This window comes from Pleurodeles waltl, chromosome 12 (genome assembly GCF_031143425.1).
Source record: "Pleurodeles waltl isolate 20211129_DDA chromosome 12, aPleWal1.hap1.20221129, whole genome shotgun sequence".
In the NCBI taxonomy this organism is placed as follows: domain Eukaryota; kingdom Metazoa; phylum Chordata; class Amphibia; order Caudata; family Salamandridae; genus Pleurodeles; species Pleurodeles waltl.
Genome location: NC_090451.1, coordinates 3,218,375 through 3,244,696, shown reverse-complemented (window position 1 = coordinate 3,244,696; position 26,322 = coordinate 3,218,375). Strand labels below are relative to the sequence as shown.

The 26,322-nt window shown below is 42.9% G+C and overlaps 4 non-coding genes across 4 annotated transcripts; all 4 read right to left on the bottom strand.

Moving 5' to 3' along the window:
- Window positions 1-2,717: 2,717 nt before the first annotated feature.
- TRNAL-AAG (transfer RNA leucine (anticodon AAG)) lies at window positions 2,718-2,799 on the bottom strand. Its single transcript has one exon. It is a non-coding gene; the product is annotated as a tRNA-Leu (tRNA).
- Window positions 2,800-8,038: 5,239 nt separating this feature from the next.
- TRNAL-AAG (transfer RNA leucine (anticodon AAG)) lies at window positions 8,039-8,120 on the bottom strand. The gene has a single exon. It is a non-coding gene; the product is annotated as a tRNA-Leu (tRNA).
- A 505-nt stretch (window positions 8,121-8,625) lies between these two features.
- On the bottom strand, window positions 8,626-8,707 carry TRNAS-GCU (transfer RNA serine (anticodon GCU)). Its single transcript has one exon. It is a non-coding gene; the product is annotated as a tRNA-Ser (tRNA).
- Window positions 8,708-23,413: 14,706 nt separating this feature from the next.
- TRNAL-AAG (transfer RNA leucine (anticodon AAG)) lies at window positions 23,414-23,495 on the bottom strand. Its single transcript has one exon. It is a non-coding gene; the product is annotated as a tRNA-Leu (tRNA).
- Between the last annotated feature and the right edge of the window lie 2,827 nt (window positions 23,496-26,322).

The following is a 26,322-nucleotide window of genomic DNA, read 5'->3' as shown; positions in this document are numbered from 1 at the left end:
GAGCAAGTAGGGTCCCATGAGAAAGAATTTACTACAGCTACACACATCTCTAGCTTCTGGGAAAGTACAGTTTCATGTCCTTCAGGAAAATAGCACATTGCACGTTAGAAAAAGACAGTTTAATATGAGACCAGGCAGCTAGGCACAGACCTTTGCTAAACTAAGGCCTACTGCTTAATGAACAAACTCCTAATACATAACTCCAATTTTGATATGTTAATACAAATTAAAAACATTAGTACATAATTAATTCAGCATTAATAACTTTCATTAGTCTTCGTATACATTGGTAGCCACTCCCCGTGGGCACATTTCAAACGTGTGCATTATTTCTACGTTAACACATTTTTTATGCAGCTTCATTACACAATATATTGTAAGCTTTTCATGTTAATATTAATTTTAAAAGACACACTCCAGCAATCCCTCCTCTGATGACTCTTGTCATCACACAAATCTTCCCTACTAATTTTACATACTAAAATACCCTCATATCAATCTCTTCCCTTCTTGGTTTCCCCTTTGATCTTGCCCTGAATAATTTTTCCCTTTGTTTTTCTTCCCTCCTCCTATTATTTTTCGCCATCTTCAATTTTATTCTTTTACTAATTTTACATGCCACCCATGATCCAAATAAGCAATCTATAACAATCAATATCCCCTGTATTATTTTAGACAATATCCCATGCCAAATGTTACTAATCCAATTTCCCACTGAAGCAAATCCTTTCCCAACCTTTTTCCAAACACCTGGTTCTTTCAAATCCTTCAAGTCCGTACTATCCCTAGTCAAGTTAGTAAGCATACTTCTAATCTCATTACTATTATCTGGTATGTGAGCGCAACAATTACACCCATTGAGCAATCTACAAACTCTGCCATTTTTCACTAAAAGAATGTCTAAAGCAAGCCTGTTTTGAAGAGTCGTAGCCCCCTCCGCAGCAAGTTCAGTATCCATCAGGAGTATAGCCCCTGAAAAGTTTGTCAGCATGTTATCCTCAATAGTAGACAACTTTTGAATCTTTATGGAGTTCATAATAACTCCCACTGAAGAAATTATCGTCCCAAATATGTCTCCTTCTACACCAGCAGCAATCTCTTTCTTATGTCTAGTACGATGTAATTCAGACAATTTTGGTAACCTTTTCAAATCGTCAAGTCGATATATCTTTGGGAAAACTATCCCCAAATAACATGTCCCATACTATCCCTTTGGAAGACGGTAATAAGCATTAAGTCCACATATATAATAAATCCCGGGGATTGCTGGATCCTGTCCATTTAACATGAACGTCCATTTACTCTGAAACAAAAACACACGCTTACATTCACTCATTCCCACAAACACATTGTCATAGTATGATTTGGTCTTGGATATGCAAAGCTTTCCTACATGTAGTGCGTCTAAAGCTAACTTCCCTTGTTCTCTAATTGCACTATAACCGTTACTACTAGCAAAGGCCCGTTGCTGTAATCCTTTCTCTAGTTTACCCTTCAATGCCCTTCTTCTCTCTTCCCTGTGATCTAAAAAGCTTTTCTCTACAGGTGTAAGCAAACATGTCAAATTATTGTGGTGTGCATAAGATGTACTAATTGTTAATGTCGCCTGAAAGAATCCTTTAACTAACTTTATGCTATAGTACTTAGCTACTCCACTCACATCCTCTATGATAGGCACATTAGAAAACACAAGATCATGATTTGAGTAAAAATATTGAATCTCTTCCTGGTTATAGAATCTTGTTAGTAACAGACTACAACGTATCCCATATGTTAATGACAGTCTATGATAGGTAACCCCCTCTTGTACCGAAACAGGAATCTGTGTACACACAAAACAATCTTTTGCATCCATTGTGTCAACATACTCACTCAGCAAGCGATAGAACACATCAGTGGATAGTTCCCCTTTCGAGTTAGTTCCCTCATGCAAGTATCTTGTATCCAGCTCAAACCTCTCCCAGGCTGTTAGTGCAGTGGTAGTCTCAGGAATTGTAGCATTGTTAGTCCCACTTTTATCCATTAGTGTCATACTCACAACCACGACCCTAATGAATATTTATTACATGAACCTTTTTTGCAAAAGTATTTGGTTCAAGTAAACTTAAAGTGTTGGGATTCAAGCCCACGGCTCAAGAGAGACTGGAGCCTAAATCTAGCCAGTTTAGCCTGCTCAGCCACGCTACCTCACATCTACAAGCTCACCACTATAGTAACTTGGCCAAACACTGTGGACACCTGCTGTGGTGACCTGGCTATGCAGGGTAACGCAGCATTCACTGACAGTTGAGCGAGTTACAGGTAAAAAGCAAAGTATAATAACTGTCTGCATATAATATATGTCTTTCCTTATTTATTCTTCTTCCCCATTGTATGTTTGCTCTCTGCTTTAGAAACGCGAGCTGTCATCACTGCAAGGAAACGTATCACACAGCGTTCTACTGTTTACACTCACTGAACTTTCAGCATCACAGTGACCCCTCTCGTCGCCTCTATAGTTAGACTTCAAGACAGCTGGTTTGTTTACCGATACAATTTTTGTCACCTTAGGTTGTGTTTTTTTTAAATAAGAAGGCTCGGTCCCACTGTCTGGCTACCCTTATATATGTACGTCACCACTTTACATAGTCTCACCTCTCGCTATGTGGATCGTAGGTGCAGAAGGCAGAGAGTGAGACACTGATGCAGACAAAATACGTTTGTGAGTTGAAAAATACTGGCAGCGGTGGGATTCAAACCCATGCCTCCAAAGAGACTGGAGCCTTAATCCAGAGCCTTAGACCACTCAGCCACACTACCCTGTGCAAACCTGTTTCTGTAAGCTTTCTGAAGTGAGATGTTCTGTTGTATAGGGGAGTTGGAGAATAAGGGTGTATAGCCTGTGAAGTGATCCTAGGAAAGTCAACGCCAACAGCAGCAGGCACGTGATACATTCAGTAGGGCAGGATTGGCCCCGGGCCATGGGAGGTGTCAGGGAGCGCCAGTCCTGAGAGTCCGTAGGAAGACAACCCTTACATTGGCGTCCCGCACGCGCTGCTTCTCTTTCTTTAAGGATAAGGAATCAAACTATCTACGTCCCTCAACTTACCAACCCTCCGCCTCAGGAAAGATTTTGTGATTCATGAGCAGAACCCGGCTGGCGCTGTTTACAGTAATGCCTAAGCACAGTACTCAACTGAGCGGTGTTTCCAAACTGAGCCGTTGTACTGCCGGAAATACCATGGGATATGTCATTTAACTTTCACATAAAATAGGGTTAACCCAGCCCTACTACATACTAAAAACTAAAGACGGAACAATAAACCGACGAGGATGGGATTCGAACCCACATGTGCAGAATACAATGGATTAGCAGTCGATCACCTTAACCTCTCGGCCACCTCGTCTTCAAAACACCATGTTTCAGGAGTACAAAATATGGTAGCCAAAATGTGTTCTATTAGGTGATAGTTGTCTAAACATAATAAAGAGCATATATTTACAGATTGTTATGGTAACTTGTTGTCTTCAGCTTTGCTCTATACGACCTTGTTGTCCATCCCTACTTCAGCTTGAATTTATATGTTAAATGTAATGTAATCATGAAAATTACACTTTCCAAACGTGTTCTATCCATATGTGATGTACTATCACCCTACCCTCAAATGAGCTAAGATTGCTTTAATTCAGTTGTACGTGGATTTAAAGTGCAATATCATACAAATATTGTACTGGTATGGCGCTTTCGAGTCTCTAGGTGTCAGTTATTGGTGGTTTGCTTACATGTCAACATTAGGCAGCAAATAGTACACAATTAAGGAAAACTGCCTTCCCATTTAATGTGCATTGTTCTGCAAAAAGTTTTAAGTAGGAGAAAGTAAAACTTTGTTTATAAAACCACCTAAACTGGGAGTATTGCCGCTACAGCTATGACACTTCAGTTTAAAAACGTACGTGCATCAACAAGAAATATTTTTGCGCTAAATAAATTGCTGTCCAACTACTCACGTAATGCATAAAACTGAGGCAGTCGTAATTACAATACATTGAAGTAATATTTTGATAGTTTTTGTTGACGATGACTCCGCAGCAAGCGACCAGATTACTTTTTATTAGTGAAGGCGCGTCAGAGCCTTGATAAGTAAACTTACAAGGAGACACGCCTAGGTCGATGAACCTTTTAGACCAGGTTCGGGGACTTCCCAGTACGAGATGTCTTTTGGCATCACAAATCAATAGATCAATATCTCAACAACAATCGCAATAACTAATCAGCATGCTAATCAATAACCTTTAATGAGAGTCAATAAAGTGAACACACCATGATCTTTCAGTCATGAACAACCACACCAATTTAGTTAAGTGTTAGGATATTTATTTCCCTACTGGTTACAATCTAAAGTCATTTCTGTTAATCTCATCAGCAATTCATCTCATTAGTAACTCTTCAGATTTGCAATTAGAAACGCAATTAATCAATGCATAGAGAATATTCACTCAGTATTAACACATAATTATTAAGAAGCAACTTAGCAAAGTCTCAGTAGTGCATGGTTCAACAAAGCAAGAACTCAGTCATTTGTCTATTTGCGTCAGATTTTAGTGAACACCTTAAATAACCTCATATTAGCATCAGCATGTTGGGCTTCATGCAAAACAATTTAGCAAACACAAATTTGGAAAACATCTAACTATGGCCTCTATCAAAGAGCAGTTGGTACCTAGAAAGAAAAGGCAAACAGACAATTACAATTTTCATCAGATAGTTACCCATCCAACGGATCAACAAACAGCGTCAGTCTTCGTCCTCGGGACATCATTCGTTTGCATCATCAGCAAAGAAAGGACAGGGCAAAGTATCAGTATGGCATAGCTAAGGAACAAGAACTTCCCTCATATAGAGGAGAAGTAAGTATCAGGTAAGGAATAAGTAAAGGGTGGTTTAGAGTAACAGGGCGAACAAACGTCAAAGTCTCAAACGAAATGGCATAAATGGCTCAGTAGAATGGCAAAGAATGGCTTGGAGTGGAATGTCCAATAAATGCCTGATTTCTCCTCGGGTCATGTGGATAAATCAAAACTGCCTAATTTACTCCTAATTCCTCAATGGATAATCATTGGTACATCGCCATCTCTGTCCAATAATCTTCACCAGAGTTTTACACAAACCACAGTTCTCATGTCGTTGATTGGCCCATGTTATTGACGTTTTCATCGGTTGGAATGTCAGGTAAGAAAAGTTACATTTTACGCTACAGTCAGCAGTTCCATTGTTTTCTCCTACTCCAGGCAGCCTTGCACCTGTTACAAATTACACTGTTGCATTCAGCAAGAATGTCTCCTTGAGCAAGTAGGGTCCCATGAGAAAGAATTTACTACAGCTACACACATCTCTAGCTTCTGGGAAAGTACAGTTTCATGTCCTTCAGGAAAATAGCACATTGCACGTTAGAAAAAGACAGTTTAATATGAGACCAGGCAGCTAGGCACAGACCTTCGCTAAACTAAGGCCTACTGCTTAATGAACAAACTCCTAATACATAACTCCAATTTTGATATGTTAATACAAATTAAAAACATTAGTACATAATTAATTCAGCATTAATAACTTTCATTAGTCTTCGCATACATTGGTAGCCACTCCCCGTGGGCACATTTCAAACGTTTGCATTATTTCTACTTTAACACATTTTTTATGCAGCTTCATTACACAATATATTGTAAGCTTTTCATGTTAATATTAATTTTAAAAGACTCACTCCAGCAATCCCTCCTATGATGACTCTTGTCATCACACAAATCTTCCCTACTAATTTTACATACTAAAATTCCCTCATATCAATCTCTTCCCTTCTTGGTTTCCCCTTTGATCTTGCCCTGAATAATTTTTCCCTTTGTTTTTCTTCCCTCCTCCTATTATTTTTCGCCATCTTCAATTTTATTCTTTTACTAATTTTACATGCCACCCATGATCCAAATAAGCAATCTATAACATTCAATATCCCCTGTATTATTTTAGACAATATCCCATGCCAAATGTTACTAATCCAATTTCCCACTGAAGCAAATCCTTTCCCAACCTTTTTCCAAACACCTGGTTCTTTCAAATCCTTCAAGTCCGTACTATCCCTAGTCAAGTTAGTAAGCATACTTCTAATCTCATTACTATTATCTGGTATGTAAGCGCAACAATTACACCCATTGAGCAATCTACAAACTCTGCAATTTTACACTAAAAGAATGTCTAAAGCAAGCCTGTTTTGAAGAGTCATAGCCCCCTCCGCAGCAAGTTCAGTACCCATCAGGAGTATAGCCCCTGAAAAGTTTGTCAGTACGTTATCCTCAATAGTAGACAACTTTTGAATCTTTATGGAGTTCATAATAACTCCCACTGAAGAAATTATCGTCCCAAATATGTCTCCTACTACACCAGCAGCAGTCTCTTTCTTATGTCTAGTACGATGTAATTCAGACAATTTTGGTAACCTTTTCAAATCGTCAAGTTGATATATCTTTGGGAAAACTATCCCCAAATAACATGTCCCATACTATCCCTTTGGAAGACGGTAATAAGCATTAAGTCCACATATATAATAAATCCCGGGATTGCAGGATCCTGTCCATTTAACATGAACGTCCATTTACTCTGAAACAAAAACACACGCTTACATTCACTCATTCCCACAAACACATTGTCATAGTATGATTTGGTCTTGGATATGCAAAGCTTTCCTACATGTAGTGCGTCTAAAGCTAACTTCCCTTGTTCTCTAATTGCACTATAACCGTCACTACTAGCAAAGGCCCGTTGCTGTAATCCTTTCTCTAGTTTACCCTTCAATGCCCTTCTTCTCTCTTCCGTGTGATCTAAAAAGCTTTTCTCTACAGGTGTAAGCAAACATGTCAAATTATTGTGGTGTGCATAAGATGTACTAATTGTTAATGTCGCCTGAAAGAATCCTTTAACTAACTTTATGCTATAGTACTTAGCTACCCCACTCACATCCTCTATGATAGGCACATTAGAAAACACAAGATCATGATTTGAGTAAAAATATTGAATCTCTTCCTGGTTATAGAATCTTGTTAGTAACAGACTACAACGTATCCCATATGTTAATGACAGTCTATGATAGGTAACCCCCTCTTGTACCGAAACAGGAATCTGTGTACACACAAAACAATCTTTTGCATCCATTGTGTCAACATACTCACTCAGCAAGCGATAGAAAACATCAGTGGATAGTTCCCCTTTCGAGTTAGTTCCCTCATGCAAGTATCTTGTATCCAGCTCAAACCTCTCCCAGGCTGTTAGTGCAGTGGTAGTCTCAGGAATTGTAGCATTGTTAGTCCCACTTTTATCCATTAGTGTCATACTCACAACCACGACCCTAATGAATATTTATTACATGAACCTTTTTTGCAAAAGTATTTGGTTCAAGTAAACTTAAAGTGTTGGGATTCAAGCCCGCTGCTCCAGAGAGACTGGAGCCTAAATATAGCCAGTTTAGCCTGCTCAGCCACGCTACCTCACATCTACAAGCGCACAACTATAGTAACTTGGCCAAACACTGTGGACACCCGCTGTGGTGACATGGCTATGCAGGGTAACGCAGCATTCACCAACAGTTGAGCGAGTTACAGGTGAAAAGCAAAGTATAATAACTGTCTGCATATAATATATGTCTTTCCTTATTTATTCTTCTTCCCCATTGTATGTTTGCTCTCTGCTTTAGAAACACGAGCTGTCATCACTGCAAGGAGACGTATCACACAGCGTTCTACTGTTTACACTCACTGAACTTTCAGCATCACAGTGACCCCTCTCGTCACCTCTATAGTTAGACTTCAAGACAGCTGGTTTGTTTACCGATACAATTCTTGTCACCTTAGGTTGTGCTTTTTTAAAATAAAAAGGCTCGTCCCACTGTCTGGCTACCCTTATATATATACGTCACCACTTTACATAGTCTCACCTCTCGCTATGTGGATCGTAGGTGCAGAAGGCAGAGAGTGAGACACTGATGCAGACAAAATACGTTTGTGAGTTGAAAAATACTGGCAGCGGTGGGATTCGAACCCACGCCTCCAAAGAGACTGGAGCCTTAATCCAGCGCCTTAGACCGCTCGGCCACACTACACTGTGCGAACCCGTTTCTGTAAGCTTTCTGAAGTGAGATGTTCTGTTGTATAGGGGAGTTGGAGAATAAGGGTGTATACCCTGTGAAGTGATCCTAGGAAAGTCAACGCCAACAGCAGCAGGCACGTGATACATTCAGTAGGTCAGGATTGGCCCCGGGCCATGGGAGGTGTCAGGGAGCGCCAGTCCTGAGAGTCCGTAGGAAGACAACCCTTACATTGGCGTCCCATACGCGCTGCTTCTCTTTCTTTAAGGATAAGGAATCAAACTATCTACGTCCCTCAACTTACCAACCCTCCGCCTCAGGAAAGATTTTGTGATTCATGAGCAGAACCCGGCTGGCGCTGTTTACAGTAATGCCTAAGCACAGTACTCAACTGAGCGGTGTTTCCAAACTGAGCCGTTGTACTGCCGGAAATACCATGGGATATGTCATTTAACTTTCACATAAAATAGGGTTAACCCAGCCCTACCACATACTAAAAACTAAAGACGGAACAATAAACCAACGAGGATGGGATCCGAACCCTCGCGTGCAGAGCACAATGGATTAGCAGTCCATCGCCTTAACCACTCGGCCACCTCGTCTTCAAAAACACCATGTTTCAGGAGTACAAAATATGGTAGCCAAAATGCGTTCTATTAGGTGATAGTTGTCTAAACATAATAAAGAGCATATATTTACAGATTGTTATGGTAACTTGTTCTCTTCAGCTTTGCTCTATACGACCTTGTTGTCCATCCCTACTTCAGCTTGAATTTATATGTTAAATGTAATGTAATCATTAAAATTACACTTTCCAAACGTGTTCTATCCATATGTGATGTACTATCACACTACCCTCAAATGAGCTAAGATTGCTTTAATTCAGTTGTACGTGGATTTAAAGTGCAATATCATACAAATATTGTACTGGTATGGCGCTTTCGAGTCTCTAGGTGTCAGTTATTAGTGGTGTGCTTACATGTCAACATTAGGCAGCAAATAGTACACAATTAAGGAAAACTGCTGTAGGAAAGTCCTCCTTTTTTGCCTGATCACCCCCACTCTTTTTGGATAGGTACTGGTGGTTACTGACTCTTGGCTGTGCCCTGGGTACTTCTTACCAGTCCCAGGGCCAGTGCTCTGTGTAAAATGGATATGCAAATTAGGCTAATTATAATTGGCTAAGTTAACCTACCTATAAGTCCCTAGTATATGGTAGGGCATGTAGGTTTAGGGACCACAGCATAGGTGGTGCACACCTAGGTGCACTGCTGAGGTGCCCAGTGTCATTTTAAAAGCAAGCCTGCCTTGCTGGCTGCTTTTAAATTAAAGTTATATGCAAATTCGACTTTGGAATTAAAGGTACTTCCAAAGTCTTAAACTACCTTCTTTTTACATATAAGTCACCCCTAAGGTGTGCCCTATGTGCCCCTAGGGCTGGGTGCCATGTAACTATAAGCAGGGACTTTATAAAAATAGATTTATAAGCCCTGGTGAGGTAAAAACAGCCACATTCGTTTTTCCCTCATTGAAGTAAATGGCCTTCATAGGCTAAAATGGGCAGACTTTATTTTAAATTTTAAAGTCTCCTTAAATGTTACATACCAAGAATTTGGTATCAAATTAATTGTTGTAATAAATCCCACAACTTCCAGTTGTTGGATTTAATATAACTTGTTCAGGTAAAAAGTTTAGACTTTGCCTAAAAAGTTGCCAATTTCAGCTCTGCATTGTTTTTGCTGCTGTGCTCTGATTGGCCAGCCTGCAGCAGCTTCTGCCAGGCTACCTTGATGAGGTGTGAAGTGGCCTGACTTCACACAAAGGAATGTGCTTGGGGGAGAGAATCTCCCCTCAGCAGATGGTGAGGCAGGAAGGGGGAGGGCGGCCAAACTGGTCTTCAAAGGCAGAGAAGGACATTTGGAGCACCCAGCAACACCCCCACATCCTGCAACCCCAGACAATTAGGTGCCCCCTTGATTAGATTAGGAGAGGGCAAGAGAGGGGTGTGTTTATGATTTTTAGCCACACCAGTGGGTGGGCTCAGCCAGATCTATCCTCCAAAAATCAGATTCATCCATTTTGGATTTTTAGAGACTGTTGCCTTCTGGGATGGATTTTTGCCACACTTCCCAGGAAGTGGTCATCACAGGGGGACGACCCTGTCCCTGATTGGAGAACCAGGACCCCCTGCTTTTCACCCAGGAGCAAGGATAAAAGTGGCAGACCTGCACCCACACCTGAGATCCCCACCAAATTTCAAGAAGAAAGAACTTAAGGAGAAGAAGGACTGCCCTGCTGGACCCCTGGCCTGCACCTGGACCCTGCACTCAGAAGGACTGCACCAGCTGCACACTTGGGCTTCACCACAAGAAGGACTTTGCCTGGCTTCAACTGGTTCAAGGAGGGACTCCCTGTTTGCTACAGGTGAAAAATTGCTAAACCAGAGTCCCCTGCACCAACTCCTGAAAAAAGAGACCAGTTGACCACTGCCCAGTGGCCAGAAAGGAGTTTGCGCCAGGTGCATTCTGGGAGTTGAAGTCCGCACCCCGCAAGGACCATCACAGAACTTCTGGACCCTTGGGGTGAGCTGTGGACCCCAAAAGAACCTTAAAAGAACATCTGGGAGAAGCCCCAGAAGTTTGGAAAAGATTTGAGAAATTTTGAAAAAAGCTCCATAAAGTGACCGACCCGACGCAGAAATTCTAGCCGGCTTGCCTCAACCGCGACCCGGCCTGACTTCGAGGTTCGTCCCGGTAAAGAAAAACATCCGAAAAAAAGACTAAGTCCGAAGGTAAAAAGTTGACCGGGACCTCCCAGCCATCGTATCCGAGAAGGGCTCCACGGACGTCGGATCAAGATCCAGGTTTACCCCGGTCGAAGGATTTTCATCTTGAAAAAACGACTAAGTCCGAAGGTAAAAATCACCACCGAGGAAACCGACTTCGCGTATCCGGACAAGGGCTCCAGGAGGTCGGATTCAACTGGCAGGTTCGTCCCGGTGAAGAAAAACTTCAAAAAAAGAGACTAAGTCAGAGGTAACTTTTTAACCGAGGCCTCCCGCGACTTGTAGCCGAGCAGGGCTCCATTGCGGTCGGCCTGAAACTTTGACTTTGCCCCGGTGCTGGTGCAACCAGATGACCCGATTGGCGCTTTTTGTTTCTAAGCGCTAGAAAAATAATAATACTTTAAAAATTCATATCTCCGGTTCCCCTGAACCAATTTTATTCGTTTTTGTGTCATTTTAAAGATAAAAAGATAAACTATTTGTATAAATTGGTTTTGGATTTTTAAACTGTTTCCTGTGTTTTATTTAATTACTGTTTTGTGATATTTGAATGCTTTACACACTGTCTCCTAAATTAAGCCTTGACGCTCGTTGCCAAGCTACCAAGGGTTGAGCTGGGATTAATTTACTGAGACCTAACTGTACCTAATTGGAGGTTAGTGGCTTGTTGCTAGGTGTAGGTACCTACCTGCCCTTACCAATAACCCATTTTCCAACATTTTTGGTGGCAGCGGTGGGATCCTGTACTTGTGTTCAGTATCACGTTACAGTTTTAAGTAAAACAAATTAGAAATCCTTTAAATTGTCTTAGTGCAAAAATTATTTAAAAAAAAAAAAAAATATGTAATTTTTAATTTTTCATTTTTTTTTAATTTGGATTAATTTCAATTATTGAATTTTTGTAATTTTTCTAAATTCTTGTTTCCAATTTTTGCAAAAAGTTTTTGTGACACAAAACTAGGGAACCATGGAGCTTGATCTGGATAGCCTACCCACACTGACAGTAGTCCAGCTTAGGGGGTTGTGTATTGAGAGAGAGTTGCCTGCAACCACTGATCTCAGGAAGCAAATCCTGATTAAATCCCTGACAGCATGGGCTGAGGCCCAAGAGGTAGAGACAGAGGAAGCTCCAGAGGAGGAAGAAAAAGGGGAGGATGCTAGCTCTAACCTTTCAGGGGAGGGAAGGCATCAGACCCCAAGTGAGGATGAGGAAGAACGGTCCTCACTAGATACAGTCACTAGGCGCAGACCCAAAGCTAGTGGTAGGAAGGGGGTCCTTTCAGGAGGAGAGAACCCATCCATCAGAGAAAGAGAGCTGGAAGCCCAGCTAGCCTACATAGCTTTGGAAGCAGATAAGCTTGCCCTAGAAAAGAAAAAGTGGGCAAGCAAAGAAAGAAAAGATGGTGGCAGCGAGAAAGAAGCTGAGGTGTCCCAGGGTGGGGGTTTTGCCCCCAGATTACCCAAAGGGGTGGTTCCTGCCTATGTAGAGGGGGATGACATAGACAAGTGGCTGGGGGCCTTTGAGAGGGCCCTCCAGATGAGGAAAGTCAAGCCTCAGTACTGGGGTTCACTTCTTTGGGAGTTAGTTCCCAACTCTGGGAGGGATAGGCTCCTAACCATGAGTGGGGAAGATGCAGACTCATACCCCAGTATGAAGGGTTGCTTGACTAAAAAGTTTGGTCTGACCCCAGAGCAGTATAGGCTTAAGTTTAGGGACACCCAAAAGACAAGCACCCAGTCCTGGGTGGACTTTGTGGACATCTCAGTAAAGGCACTGGAGGGCTGGATACAGGGCAACAGGGTAAGTACCTTTGAGGGGCTGTACAATTTGATTATGAGGGAGCACCTTCTAACTAATTGTGTCCAAGAGAGGCTCCGCCAGTATCTAGTAGACTCTAGGTTGACCAACCCCAGAGAGCTGGGGGAGGCAGCAGATGACTGGTTAAGAACTAGGGTTAACCAGAAACCCCCAGGGGGTGATCAGAAAAAGGGAGGACATGGTTCTTCTCAGGGGAAGAACCAGGGGAAAGATGACAAAAAACCCAAAGAGTCCTCACAAGAGTCCCCAAAAACTTCTCAGGGAGGGGTAGCCCCGAGCCAATTCACTTTTAAAGGGAAAGGGTATCAGGGAAAGAATTATGATCCTGCTAAAGCAGGAAGGTTTCAGGAGCTTGCTAAGGCCGGCAAGTGTTTTGATTGTCATCAGCCTGGACATAAAAGAGGAGATGCTATCTGCTCCAAGAAGCCCCCCACTGGTGGGCAATCCCAGGGGATTGCTAGTGTAGGGTTGGGGGTGGAAGTTGGCCCAGGGGTGGAATCAGGGTACACTGAGGTCACCTTAGTATCCGTGGGTGGGGTGGACATTGCAACTATGGCCACCTTACCTCCCATCATGGAGAGGTATAGGCAGAGGCCTAAAGTCAATGGGACTGAAGTGGAAGCTCTGAGAGATACAGGAGCCAGTGTGACAATGGTCACAGAGAAGCTGGTTTCTCCAGAGCAGGTCTTACCTGGTGTCTTCCACCAGGTGACATATGCAGATAGCAGAACCAAACTCCATCCCATGGCTATGGTGAGTCTGGAATGGGGAGGTGTGACTGGCCCTAAAAAAGTAGCTGTAGCTCCTGCCCTCCCAGTAGAGTGTCTGCTGGGAAATGATCTTGAAGCATCTGAGTGGTCAGAAGTGGAGAGAAGGGTCCATGCACAGATGCTGGACCTCCCTGAATGGGTGTGTGCTGTGACCAGGTCACAGGCAGCACAACAGGGAAATGCTGGACACTTGGACCCTGGAACAATGGGCCAAGCCTCCAAGAAGAAGAGAAAGGGCACTGGGTCTGGCTTGCCAGCCCCAACAAGTACAGAGGGTCAGGAGGAATCCAACCCTGAGGGGGACGATCTGAACTCTGAGGGAGGGACACTTTCCCTGCAAACTCTGCCTGACTTGGCAGAACTGCAAGGGGCAGGTGGGCCCACCAGAGAAGATTTGTGCCAGGGACAAAGAGAGTGTCCCACTCTTGAGGGCCTGAGGCAGACTGCTGCCAGGCAAGAACAAGGGGATACCAGTGGTACCCACAAGGTTTACTGGGAGGATGGAGTTCTCTACACTGAGGCAAGGGCCCTCAAAGAAGGGGCTACTAGGAGAGTAGTGGTCCCCCAAAAGTATAGAGAATTCCTCCTTACCTTAAGCCATGATATCCCCTTAGCTGGTCATTTGGGACAGACCAAGACCTGGAACAGGCTGGTCAACCATGTTTATTGGCCCCAAATGTCAGAAAAAGTCAGGGAGTTTTGCAGCTCCTGTGTCACCTGTCAAGCCAGTGGCAAGACAGGGGGCAAGCCAAAGGCTCCCTTGATACCACTGCCAGTGGTTGGGACTCCCTTTGAGAGGGTGGGGATTGACATTGTTGGTCCCCTAGACCCACCAACTGCTTCAGGTAACAGGTACATTGTGGTGGTAGTGGACCATGCCACCAGGTACCCTGAGGCAATACCCCTCCGACAAGTCACTGCTCCCACAGTGGCTAGGGCCCTACTTGGTGTGTTCACCAGAGTGGGATTCCCAAAGGAGGTAGTCTCAGATAGGGGCACAAACTTTATGTCAGCCTATCTGAAAGCCATGTGGGAGGAGTGTGGTGTTACTTATAAGTTCAGCACACCCTACCATCCACAGACCAATGGTCTGGTGGAAAGATTCAATAAGACCCTGAAGGGCATGATCATGGGTTCGTCTGACAAACTCAGGAGGAGATGGGATGTCCTCCTCCCATGCCTGCTGTTTGCCCACAGAGAGGTGCCACAGAAGGGGGTTGGATTCAGCCCCTTTGAGTTACTGTTTGGGCACCCTGTAAGAGGCCCATTGTGCTTGGTGAGAGAGTCTTGGGAAAAGCCTCTCAAGGAATCCAAGGAGAATGTGCTAGATTATGTACTAGGCCTGCGGTCTCGCATGGCTGAGTATATGAAGAAGGCAAACAGAAACCTGGAGGCCAGTCAGGAGCTCATGAAGCTCTGGCATGATCAAAAGGCTACCATGCCTGAGTATCACCCAGGACAGCTGGTGTGGGTTTTGGAGCCCATGGCTCCTAGGGCACTACAGGCAAAATGGACTGGGCCCTTTCCAATTCTAGAGAAAAAAGGTGAGGTCACCTACTTGGTGGACCTTGGCACCCCCAGGAATCCTCACAGGATCCTGCATGTAAACAGGATGAAACCCCACCAGGACAGGGCAGACATGACCATGCTGATGGTCACTGATGAAGGGAAGGAGGAGGAGGGTGAACCTCTGCCAGACCTCCTGTCCTCAAAAGCAAAAGATGGGTCAGTGGAGGGAGTGGAACTCTCTCCCAAATTGACAGATCAGCAACAACAAGACTGTAAGCAAGTTTTGGGACAGTTTGCTAGTCTGTTCTCCCTGACCCCTGGACTCACCAATTGGTGTGTCCATGATGTTGACACTGGAGACAGCTTGCCTGTCAAGAACAAGCTGTACAGGCAGTCTGACCAGGTCAAGGCCAACATCAAAGCTGAAGTGGCTAAGATGTTGGACCTCAAGGTAATTGAGCCCTCTGATAGTCCTTGGTCCAGTCCAGTGGTACTGGTGCCCAAAGCTAATCCCCAAGGTGGGAAGAAAGAATTGAGATTCTGTGTGGACTACAGAGGTCTAAACGCAGTCACTAGGACTGATGCTCACCCCATACCTAGAGCTGATGAGCTCATTGACAGGTTGGGGGCTGCCAAATTCCTGAGCACATTTGATCTGACCTCAGGATATTGGCATATTGCCTTAAGTCCAAGAGCTAAGGAGAGGTCAGCATTTTCCACACCAGAGGGCCACTTTCAGTTCAAGGTGATGCCCTTTGGCATGAAAAATGCTCCTGCCACCTTCCAACGGTTGGTGAATAGAGTCCTATCTGGGTTGGAATCTTTTAGTGCAGCTTATCTGGACGATATAGCTGTATTTAGTTCCACCTGGAAGGACCACCTGGTCCACCTGAAGGAAGTGCTTCAGGCCCTGCTTCAAGCAGGCCTGACTATCAAGGCAAGCAAGTGCCAGATAGGGCAGAGTTCAGTGGTGTACCTGGGCCATCTTGTTGGTGGAGGCCATGTACAACCTCTCCAGCCCAAGATCCAGACTATCCTGGATTGGGAGGCTCCAAAAACCCAGACTCAGGTCAGGGCCTTTCTTGGCCTGACTGGGTACTACAGGAGGTTTGTTCAGAATTTTGGGACCATAGTGGCCCCTCTGACTGAGCTTACCTCCAAGAAACAGCCCAAAAAGGTCATTTGGACCCCAGAGTGTCAGAAAGCTTTTGACACTCTAAAACAGGCTATGTGTTCAGCACCAGTGTTACTGGCCCCTGACTATAGCAAGGAGTTTATAGTGCAAACAGATGCTTCAGAGGAAGGGATTGGGGCAGTGTTAGCACAAGTTAATGAAGAGGGCCATGATCACCCAGTTGCCTTCATCAGCAGGCGACTACTCCCCAGAGAGAAAAAATGGAGTGCCATTGAGAGGGAGGCCTTTGCTGTGGTCTGGTCCCTGAAGAAGTTGAGGCCTTACTTGTTTGGCACTCACTTCCGTGTACAAACTGACCACAGACCTCTCAGATGGTTGATGCAGATGAGGGGGGAAAACCCAAAACTGTTAAGGTGGTCCATTTCCCTACAGGGGATGGACTTCACAGTGGAGCACAGACCTGGGACTGCCCATGCCAATGCAGATGGCCTTTCCAGGTTTTTCCACTTAGCTGATGAGGACTACCAGGGTGTAGGTTAGTACCCATGACTTTTCATCTGGGGGGGGGCAGTGTAGGAAAGTCCTCCTTTTTTGCCTGATCACCCCCACTCTTTTTGGATAGGTACTGGTGGTTACTGACTCTTGGCTGTGCCCTGGGTACTGCTTACCAGTCCCAGGGCCAGTGCTCTGTGTAAAATGGATATGCAAATTAGGCTAATTATAATTGGCTAAGTTAACCTACCTATAAGTCCCTAGTATATGGTAGGGCATGTAGGTTTAGGGACCACAGCATAGGTGGTGCACACCTAGGTGCACTGCTGAGGTGCCCAGTGTCATTTTAAAAGCAAGCCTGCCTTGCTGGCTGCTTTTAAATTAAAGTTATATGCAAATTCGACTTTGGAATTAAAGGTACTTCCAAAGTCTTAAACTACCTTCTTTTTACATATAAGTCACCCCTAAGGTGTGCCCTATGTGCCCCTAGGGCTGGGTGCCATGTAACTATAAGCAGGGACTTTATAAAAATAGATTTATAAGCCCTTGTGAGGTAAAAACAGCCAAATTCGTTTTTCCCTCATTGAAGTAAATGGCCTTCATAGGCTAAAATGGGCAGACTTTATTTTAAATTTTAAAGTCTCCTTAAATGTTACATACCAAGAATTTGGTATCAAATTAATTGTTGTAATACATCCCACAACTTCCAGTTGTTGGATTTAATATAACTTGTTCAGGTAAAAAGTTTAGACTTTACCTAAAAAGTTGCCAATTTCAGCTCTGCATTGTTTTTGCTGCTGTGCTCTGATTGGCCAGCCTGCAGCAGCTTCTGCCAGGCTACCTTGATGAGGTGTGAAGTGGCCTGACTTCACACAAAGGAATGTGCTTGGGGGAGAGAATCTCCCCTCAGCAGATGGTGAGGCAGGAAGGGGGAGGGCGGCCAAACTGGTCTTCAAAGGCAGAGAAGGACATTTGGAGCACCCAGCAACACCCCCACATCCTGCAACCCCAGACAATTAGGTGCCCCCTTGATTAGATTAGGAGAGGGCAGGAGAGGGGTGTGTTTATGATTTTTAGCCACACCAGTGGGTGGGCTCAGCCAGATCTAACCTCCAAAAATCAGATTCATCCATTTTGGATTTTTAGAGACTGTTGCCTTCTGGGATGGATTTTGCCACACTTCCCAGGAAGTGGTCATCACAGGGGGACGACCCTGTCCCTGATTGGAGAACCAGGACCCCCCTGCTTTTCACCCAGGAGCAAGGATAAAAGTGGCAGACCTGCACCCACACCTGAGATCCCCACCAAATTTCAAGAAGAAAGAACTTAAGGAGAAGAAGGACTGCCCTGCTGGACCCCTGGCCTGCACCTGGACCCTGCACTCAGAAGGACTGCACCAGCTGCAAACTTGGGCTTCACCACAAGAAGGACTTTGCCTGGCTTCAACTGGTTCAAGGAGGGACTCCCTGTTTGCTACAGGTGAAAAATTGCTAAACCAGAGTCCCCTGCACCAACTCCTGAAAAAAGAGACCAGTTGACCACTGCCCAGTCGCCAGAAAGGAGTTTGCGCCAGGTGCATTCTGGGAGTTGAAGTCCGCACCCCCCAAGGACCATCACAGAACTTCTGGACCCTTGGGGTGAGCTGTGGACCCCAAAAGAACCTTAAAAGAACATCTGGGAGAAGCCCCAGAAGTTTGGAAAAGATTTGAGAAATTTTGAAAAAAAGCTCCATAAAGTGACCGACCCGACGCGGAAATTCTAGCCGGCTTGCCTCAACCGCGACCCGGCCTGACTTCGTGGTTCGTCCCGGTAAAGAAAAACATCCGAAAAAAAGACTACGTCCGAAGGTAAAAAGTTGACCGGGACCTCCCAGCCATCGTATCCGAGAAGGGCTCCACGGACGTCGGATCAAGATCCAGGTTTACCCCGGTCGAAGGATTTTCATCTCGAAAAAACGACTAAGTCCGAAGGTAAAAATCACCACCGAGGAAACCGACTTCGCGTATCCGGACAAGGGCTCCAGGAGGTCGGATTCAACTGGCAGGTTCGTCCCGGTGAAGAAAAACTTCAAAAAAAGAGACTAAGTCAGAAGGTAACTTTTTAACCGAGGCCTCCCGCGACTTGTAGCCGAGCAGGGCTCCATCGCGGTCGGCCTGAAACTTTGACTTTGCCCCGGTCCTGGTGCAACCAGATGACCCGATTGGCGCTTTTTGTTTCTAAGCGCTAGAAAAATAATAATACTTTAAAAATTCATATCTCCGGTTCCCCTGAACCAATTTTATTAGTTTTTGTGTCATTTTAAAGATAAAAATATAAACTATTTTTATAAATTGGTTTTGGATTTTTAAACTGTTTCCTGTGTTTTATTTAATTACTGTTTTGTGATATTTGAATGCTTTACACACTGTCTCCTAAGTTAAGCCTTGACGCTCGTTGCCAAGCTACCAAGGGTTGAGCCGGGATTAATTTACTGAGACCTAACTGTACCTAATTGGAGGTTAGTGGCTTGTTGCTAGGTGTAGGTACCTACCTGCCCTTACCAATAACCCATTTTCCAACAACTGCCTTCCCATTTAATGTGCATTGTTTTGCAAAAAGTTTTAAGTAGGAGAAAGTAAAACTTAGTTTACAAAACCACCTAAACTGGGAGTATTGCTGCTACAGCTATGACACTTCAGTTTAAAAACGTACGTGCATCAACAAGAAATATTTTTGCGCTAAATAAATTGCTGTCCGACTACTCACGTAATGCATAAAACTGAGGCAGTCGTAATTACAATACATTGAAGTAATATTTTGGTAGTTTTTGTTGACGATGACTCCGCAGCAAGCGATCAGATTACTTTTTATTAGTGAAGGCGCGTCAGAGCCTTGATAAGTAAACTTACAAGGAGACACGCCTAGGTCGATGAACCTTTTAGACCAGGTTCGGGAACTTCCCAGTACGAGATGTCTTTTGGCATCACAAATCAATAGATCAATATCTCAACAACAATCGCAATAACTAATCAGCATGCTAATCAATAACCTTTAATGAGAGTCAATAAAGTGAACACACCATGTTCTCTCAGTCATGAATAACCACACCAATTTAGTTAAGTGTTAGGATATTTATTTCCCTACTGGTTACAATCTAAAGTCATTTCTGTTAATCTCATCAGCAATTCATCTCATTAGTAACTCTTCAGATTTGCAATTAGAAACGCAATTAATCAATGCATAGAGAATATTCACTCAGTATTAACACATAATTATTAAGAAGCAACTTAGCAAAGTCTCAGTAGTGCATGGTTCAACAAAGCAAGAACTCAGTCATTTGTCTATTTGCGTCAGATTTTAGTGAACACCTTAAATAACCTCGTATTAGCATCAGCATGTTGGGCTTCATGCAAAACAATTTAGCAAACACAAATTTGGAAAACATCTAACTATGGCCTCTATCAAAGAGCAGTTGGTACCTAGAAAGAAAAGGCAAACAGACAATTACAATTTTCATCAGATAGTTACCCATCCAACGGATCAGCAAACAGCGTCAGCCTTCGTCCTCGGGACATCAGTCGTTTGCATCATAAGCAAAGAAAGGACAGGGCAAAGTATCAGTATGGCATAGCTAAGGAACAAGAACTTCCCTCATATAGAGGAGAAGTAAGTATCAGGTAAGGAATAAGTAAAGGGTGGTTTAGAGTAACAGGGCAAACAAACGGCAAAGTCTCAAATTAAATGGCCTAAATGGCTCAGTAGAATGGCAAAGAATGGCTTGGAGTGGAATGTCCAATAAATGCCTGATTTCTCCTCGGGTCATGTGGTTAAATCAAAGCTGTCTAATTTACTCCTAATTCCTCAATGGATAATCATTGGTGCATCGCCATCTCTGTCCAATAATCTTCACCAGAGTTTTACACAAACCACAGTTCTCATGTCGTTGATTGGCCCATGTTATTGACGTTTTCATCGGTTGGAATGTCAGGTAAGAAAAGTTATATTTTACGCTACAGTCAGTAGTTCCATTGTTTTCTCCTACTCCAGGCAGCCTTGCACCTGTTACAAATTACCCTGTTGCATTCAGCAAGAATGTCTCCTTGAGCAAGTAGGGTCCCATGAGAAAGAATTTACTACAGCTACACACATCTCTAGCTTCTGGGAAAGTACAGTTTCATGTCCTTCAGGAAAATAGCACATTGCACGTTAGAAAAAGACAGTTCAATATGAGACCAGGCAGCTAGGCACAGACCTTCGCTAAACTAAGGCCTACTGCTTAATGAACAAACTCCTAATACATAACTCCAATTTTGATATGTTAATACAAATTAAAAACATTAGTACATAATTAATTCAGCATTAATAACTTTCATTAGTCTTCGTATACATTGGTAGCTACTCCCCGTGGGCACATTTCAAACGTGTGCATTATTTCTATGTTAACACATTTTTTATGCAGCTTCATTACACAATATATTGTAAGCTTTTCGTGTTAATATTAATTTTAAAAGACACACTCCAGCAATCCCTCCTCTGATGACTCTTGTCATCACACAAATCTTCCCTACTAATTTTACATACTAAAATTCCCTCATATCAATCTCTTCCCTTCTTGGTTTCCCCTTTGATCTTGCCCTGAATAATTTTTCCCTTTGTTTTTCTTCCCTCCTCCTATTATTTTTCGCCATCTTCAATTTTATTCTTTTACTAATTTTACATGCCACCCATGATCCAAATAAGCAATCTATAACAATCAATATCCCCTGTATTATTTTAGACAATATCCCATGCCAAATGTTACTAATCCAATTTCCCACTTAAGCAAATCCTTTCCCAACCTTTTTCCACACACCTGGTTCTTTCAAATCCTTCAAGTCCGTACTATCCCTAGTCAAGTTAGTACGCATACTTCTAATCTCATTACTATTATCTGGTATGTAAGCGCAACAATTACACCCATTGAGCAATCTACAAACTCTGCCATTTTTCACTAAAAGAATGTCTAAAGCAAGCCTGTTTTGAAGAGTATTAGCCCCCTCCGCAGCAAGTTCAGTATCCATCAGGAGTATAGCCCCTGAAAAGTTTGTCAGCATGTTATCCTCAATAGTAGACAACTTTTGAATCTTTATGGAGTTCATAATAACTCCCACTGAAGAAATTATCGTCCCAAATATGTCTCCTACTACACCAGCAGCAGTCTCTTTCTTATGTCTAGTACGATGTAATTCAGACAATTTTGGTAACCTTTTCAAATCGTGAAGTTGATATATCTTTGGGAAAACTATCCCCAAATAACATGTCCCATACTATCCCTTTGGAAGACGGTAATAAGCATTAAGTCCACATATATAATAAATCCCGGGGATTGGTGGATCCTGTCCATTTAACATGAACGTCCATTTACTCTGAAACAAAAACACACGCTTACATTCACTCATTCCCACAAACACATTGTCATAGTATGATTTGGTCTTGGATATGCAAAGCTTTCCTACATGTAGTGCGTCTAAAGCTAACTTCCCTTGTTCTCTAATTGCACTATAACCGTCACTACTAGCAAAGGCCCGTTGCTGTAATCCTTTCTCTAGTTTACCCTTCAATGCCCTTCTTCTCTCTTCCGTGTGATCTAAAAAGCTTTTCTCTACAGGTGTAAGCAAACATGTCAAATTATTGTGGTGTGCATAAGATGTACTAATTGTTAATGTCGCCTGAAAGAATCCTTTAACTAACTTTATGCTATAGTACTTAGCTAACCCACTCACATCCTCTATGATAGGCACATTAGAAAACACAAGATCATGATTTGAGTAAAAATATTGAATCTCTTCCTGGTTATAGAATCTTGTTAGTAACAGACTACAACGTATCCCATATGTTAATGACAGTCTATGATAGGTAACCCCCTCTTGTACCGAAACAGGAATCTGTGTACACACAAAACAATCTTTTGCATCCATTGTGTCAACATACTCACTCAGCAAGCGATAGAAAACATCAGTGGATAGTTCCCCTTTCGAGTTAGTTCCCTCATGCAAGTATCTTGTATCCAGCTCATACCTCTCCCAGGCTGTTAGTGCAGTGGTAGTCTCAGGAATTGTAGCATTGTTAGTCCCACTTTTATCCATTAGTGTCATACTCACAACCACGACCCTAATGAATATTTATTACATGAACCTTTTTTGCAAAAGTATTTGGTTCAAGTAAACTTATAGTGTTGGGATTCAAGCCCTCGGCTCCAGAGAGACTGGAGCCTAAATCTAGCCAGTTTAGCCTGCTCAGCCACGCTACCTCACATGTACAAGCTCACAACTATAGTAACTTGGCCAAACACTGTGGACACCCGCTGTGGTGACCTGGCTATGCAGGGTAACGCAGCATTCACCGACAGTTGAGCGACTTACAGGTGAAAAGCAAAGTATAATAACTGTCTGCATATAATATATGTCTTTCCTTATTTATTCTTCTTCCCCATTGTATGTTTGCTCTCTGCTTTAGAAACGCGAGCTGTCATCACTGCAAGGAAACGTATCACACAGCGTTCTACTGTTTACACTCACTGAACTTTCAGCATCACAGTGACCCCTCTCGTCGCCTCTATAGTTAGACTTCAAGACAGCTGGTTTGTTTACCGATACAATTCTTGTCACCTTAGGTTGTGGTTTTTTAAAATAAGAAGGCTCGGTCCCACTGTCTGGCTTCCCTTATATATATACGTCACCACTTTACATAGTCTCACCTCTCGCTATGTGGATCGTAGGTGCAGAAGGCAGAGAGTGAGACACTGATGCAGACAAAATTCGTTTGTGAGTTGAAAAACACTGGTAGCGGTGGGAATCGAACCCACGCCTCCAAAGAGACTGGAGCCTTAATCCATCGCCTTAGACCGCTCGGCCACACTACCCTGTGCAAACCTGTTTCTGTAAGCTTTCTGAAGTGAGATGTTCTGTTGTATAGGGGAGTTGGAGAATAAGGGTGTATAGCCTGTGAAGTGATCCTAGGAAAGTCAACGCCAACAGCAGCAGGCACGTGATACATTCAGTAGGTCAGGATTGGCCCCGGGCCATGGGAGGTGTCAGGGAGCGCCAGTCCTGAGAGTCCGTAGGAAGACAACCCTTACATTGGCGTCCCGCACGCGCTGCTTCTCTTTCTTTAAGGATAAGGAATCAAACTATCTATGTCCCTCAACTTACCAACCCTCCGCCTCAGGAAAGATTTTGTGATTCATGAGCAGAACCCAGCTGGCGCTGTTTACAGTAATGCCTAAGCACAGTACTCAACTGAGCGGTGTTTCCAAACTGAGCCGTTGTACTGCCGAAAATACCATGGGATATGTCATTTAACTTTCACATAAAATAGGGTTAACCCAGCCCTACCACATACTAAAAACTAAAGACGGAACAATAAACCAACGAGTCTGGGATTCGAGCCCACGCGTGCAGAGCACAAAGGATTAGCAGTCCATCGCCTTAACCACTCAGCCACCTCGTCTTCAAAACACCATGTTTCAGGAGTACAAAATATGGTAGCCAAAATGTGTTCTATTAGGTGATAGTTGTCTAAACATAATAAAGAGCACATATTTACAGATTGTTATGGTAACTTGTTGTCTTCAGCGATGCTCTATACGACCTTGTTGTCCATCCCTACTTCAGCTTGAATTTATATGTTAAATGTAATGTAATCATGAAAATTACACTTTCCAAACGTGTTCTATCCATATGTGATGTACTATCACTCTACCCTCAAATGAGCTAAGATTGCTTTAATTCAGTTGTACGTGGATTTAAAGTGCAATATCATTCAAATATTGTACTGGTATGGCGCTTTCGAGTCTCTAGGTGTCAGTTATTGGTGGTGTACTTACATGTCAACATTAGGCAGCAAATAGTACACAATTAAGGAAAACTGCCTTCCCATTTAATGTGCATTGTTCTGCAAAAAGTTTTAAGTAGGAGAAAGTAAAACTTAGTTTATAAAACCACCTAAACTGGGAGTATTGCCGCTACAGCTATGACACTTCAGTTTAAAAACGTACGTGCATCAACAAGAAATATTTTTGCGCTAAATAAATTGCTGTCCGACTACTCACGTAATGCATAAAACTGAGGCAGTCGTAATTACAATACATTGAAGTAATATTTTGGTAGTTTTTGTTGACGATGACTCCGCAGCAAGCGATCAGATTACTTTTTATTAGTGAAGGCGCGTCAGAGCCTTGATAAGTAAACTTACAAGGAGACACGCCTAGGTCGATGAACCTTTTAGACCAGGTTCGGGGACTTCCCAGTACGAGATGTCTTTTAGCATCGCAAATCAATAGATCAATATCTCAACAACAATCGCAATAACTAATCAGCATGCTAATCAATAACCTTTAATGAGAGTCAATAAAGTGAACACACCATGATCTTTCAGTCATGAATAACCACACCAATTTAGTTAAGTGTTAGGATATTTATTTCCCTACTGGTTACAATCTAAAGTCATTTCTGTTAATCTCATCAGCAATTCATCTCATTAGTAACTCTTCAGATTTGCAATTAGAAACGCAATTAATCAATGCATAGAGAATATTCACACAGTATTAACACATAATTATTAAGAAGCAACTTAGCATAGTCTCAGTAGTGTATGGTTCAACAAAGCAAGAACTCAGTCATTTGTCTATTTGCGTCAGATTTTAGTGAACACCTTAAATAACCTCGTATTAGCATCAGCATGTTGGGCTTCATGCAAAACTATTTAGCAAACACAAATTTGGAAAACATCTAACTATGGCCTCTATCAAACAGCAGTTGGTACCTAGAAAGAAAAGGCAAAGAGACAATTACAATTTTCATAAGATAGTTACCCATCCAACGGATCAGCAAACAGCGTCAGTCTTCGTTCTCGGGACATCAGTCGTTTGCATCATCAGCAAAGAAAGGACAGGGCAAAGTATCAGTATGGCATAGCTAAGGAACAAGAACTTCCCTCATATAGAGGAGAAGTAAGTATCAGGTAAGGAATAAGTAAAGGGTGGTTTAGAGTAACAGGGCGAACAAACGGCAAAGTCTCAAACGAAATGGCCTAAATGGCTCAGTACAATGGCAAAGAATGACTTGGAGTGGAATGTCCAATAAATGCCTGATTTCTCCTCGGGTCATGTGGTTAAATCAAAACTGTCTAATTTACTCCTAATTCCTCAATGGATAATCATTGGTGCATCGCCATCTCTGTCCAATAATCTTCACCAGAGTTTTACACAAACCACAGTTCTCATGTCGTTGATTGGCCCATGTTATTGACGTTTTCATCGGTTGGAATGTCAGGTAAGAAAAGTTACATTTTACGCTACAGTCAGTTGTTCCATTGTTTTCTCCTACTCCAGGCAGCCTTGCACCTGTTACAAATTACCCTGTTGCATTCAGCAAGAATGTCTCCTTGAGCAAGTAGGGTCCCATGAGAAAGAATTTACTACAGCTACACACATCTCTAGCTTCTGGGAAAGTACAGTTTCATGTCCTTCAGGAAAATAGCACATTGCACGTTAGAAAAAGACAGTTCAATATGAGACTAGGCAGCTAGGCACAGACCTTCGCTAAACTAAGGCCTACTGCTTAATGAACAAACTCCTAATACATAACTCCAATTTTGATATGTTAATACAAATTAAAAACATTAGTACATAATTAATTCAGCATTAATAACTTTCATTAGTCTTCGTATACATTGGTAGCCACTCCCCG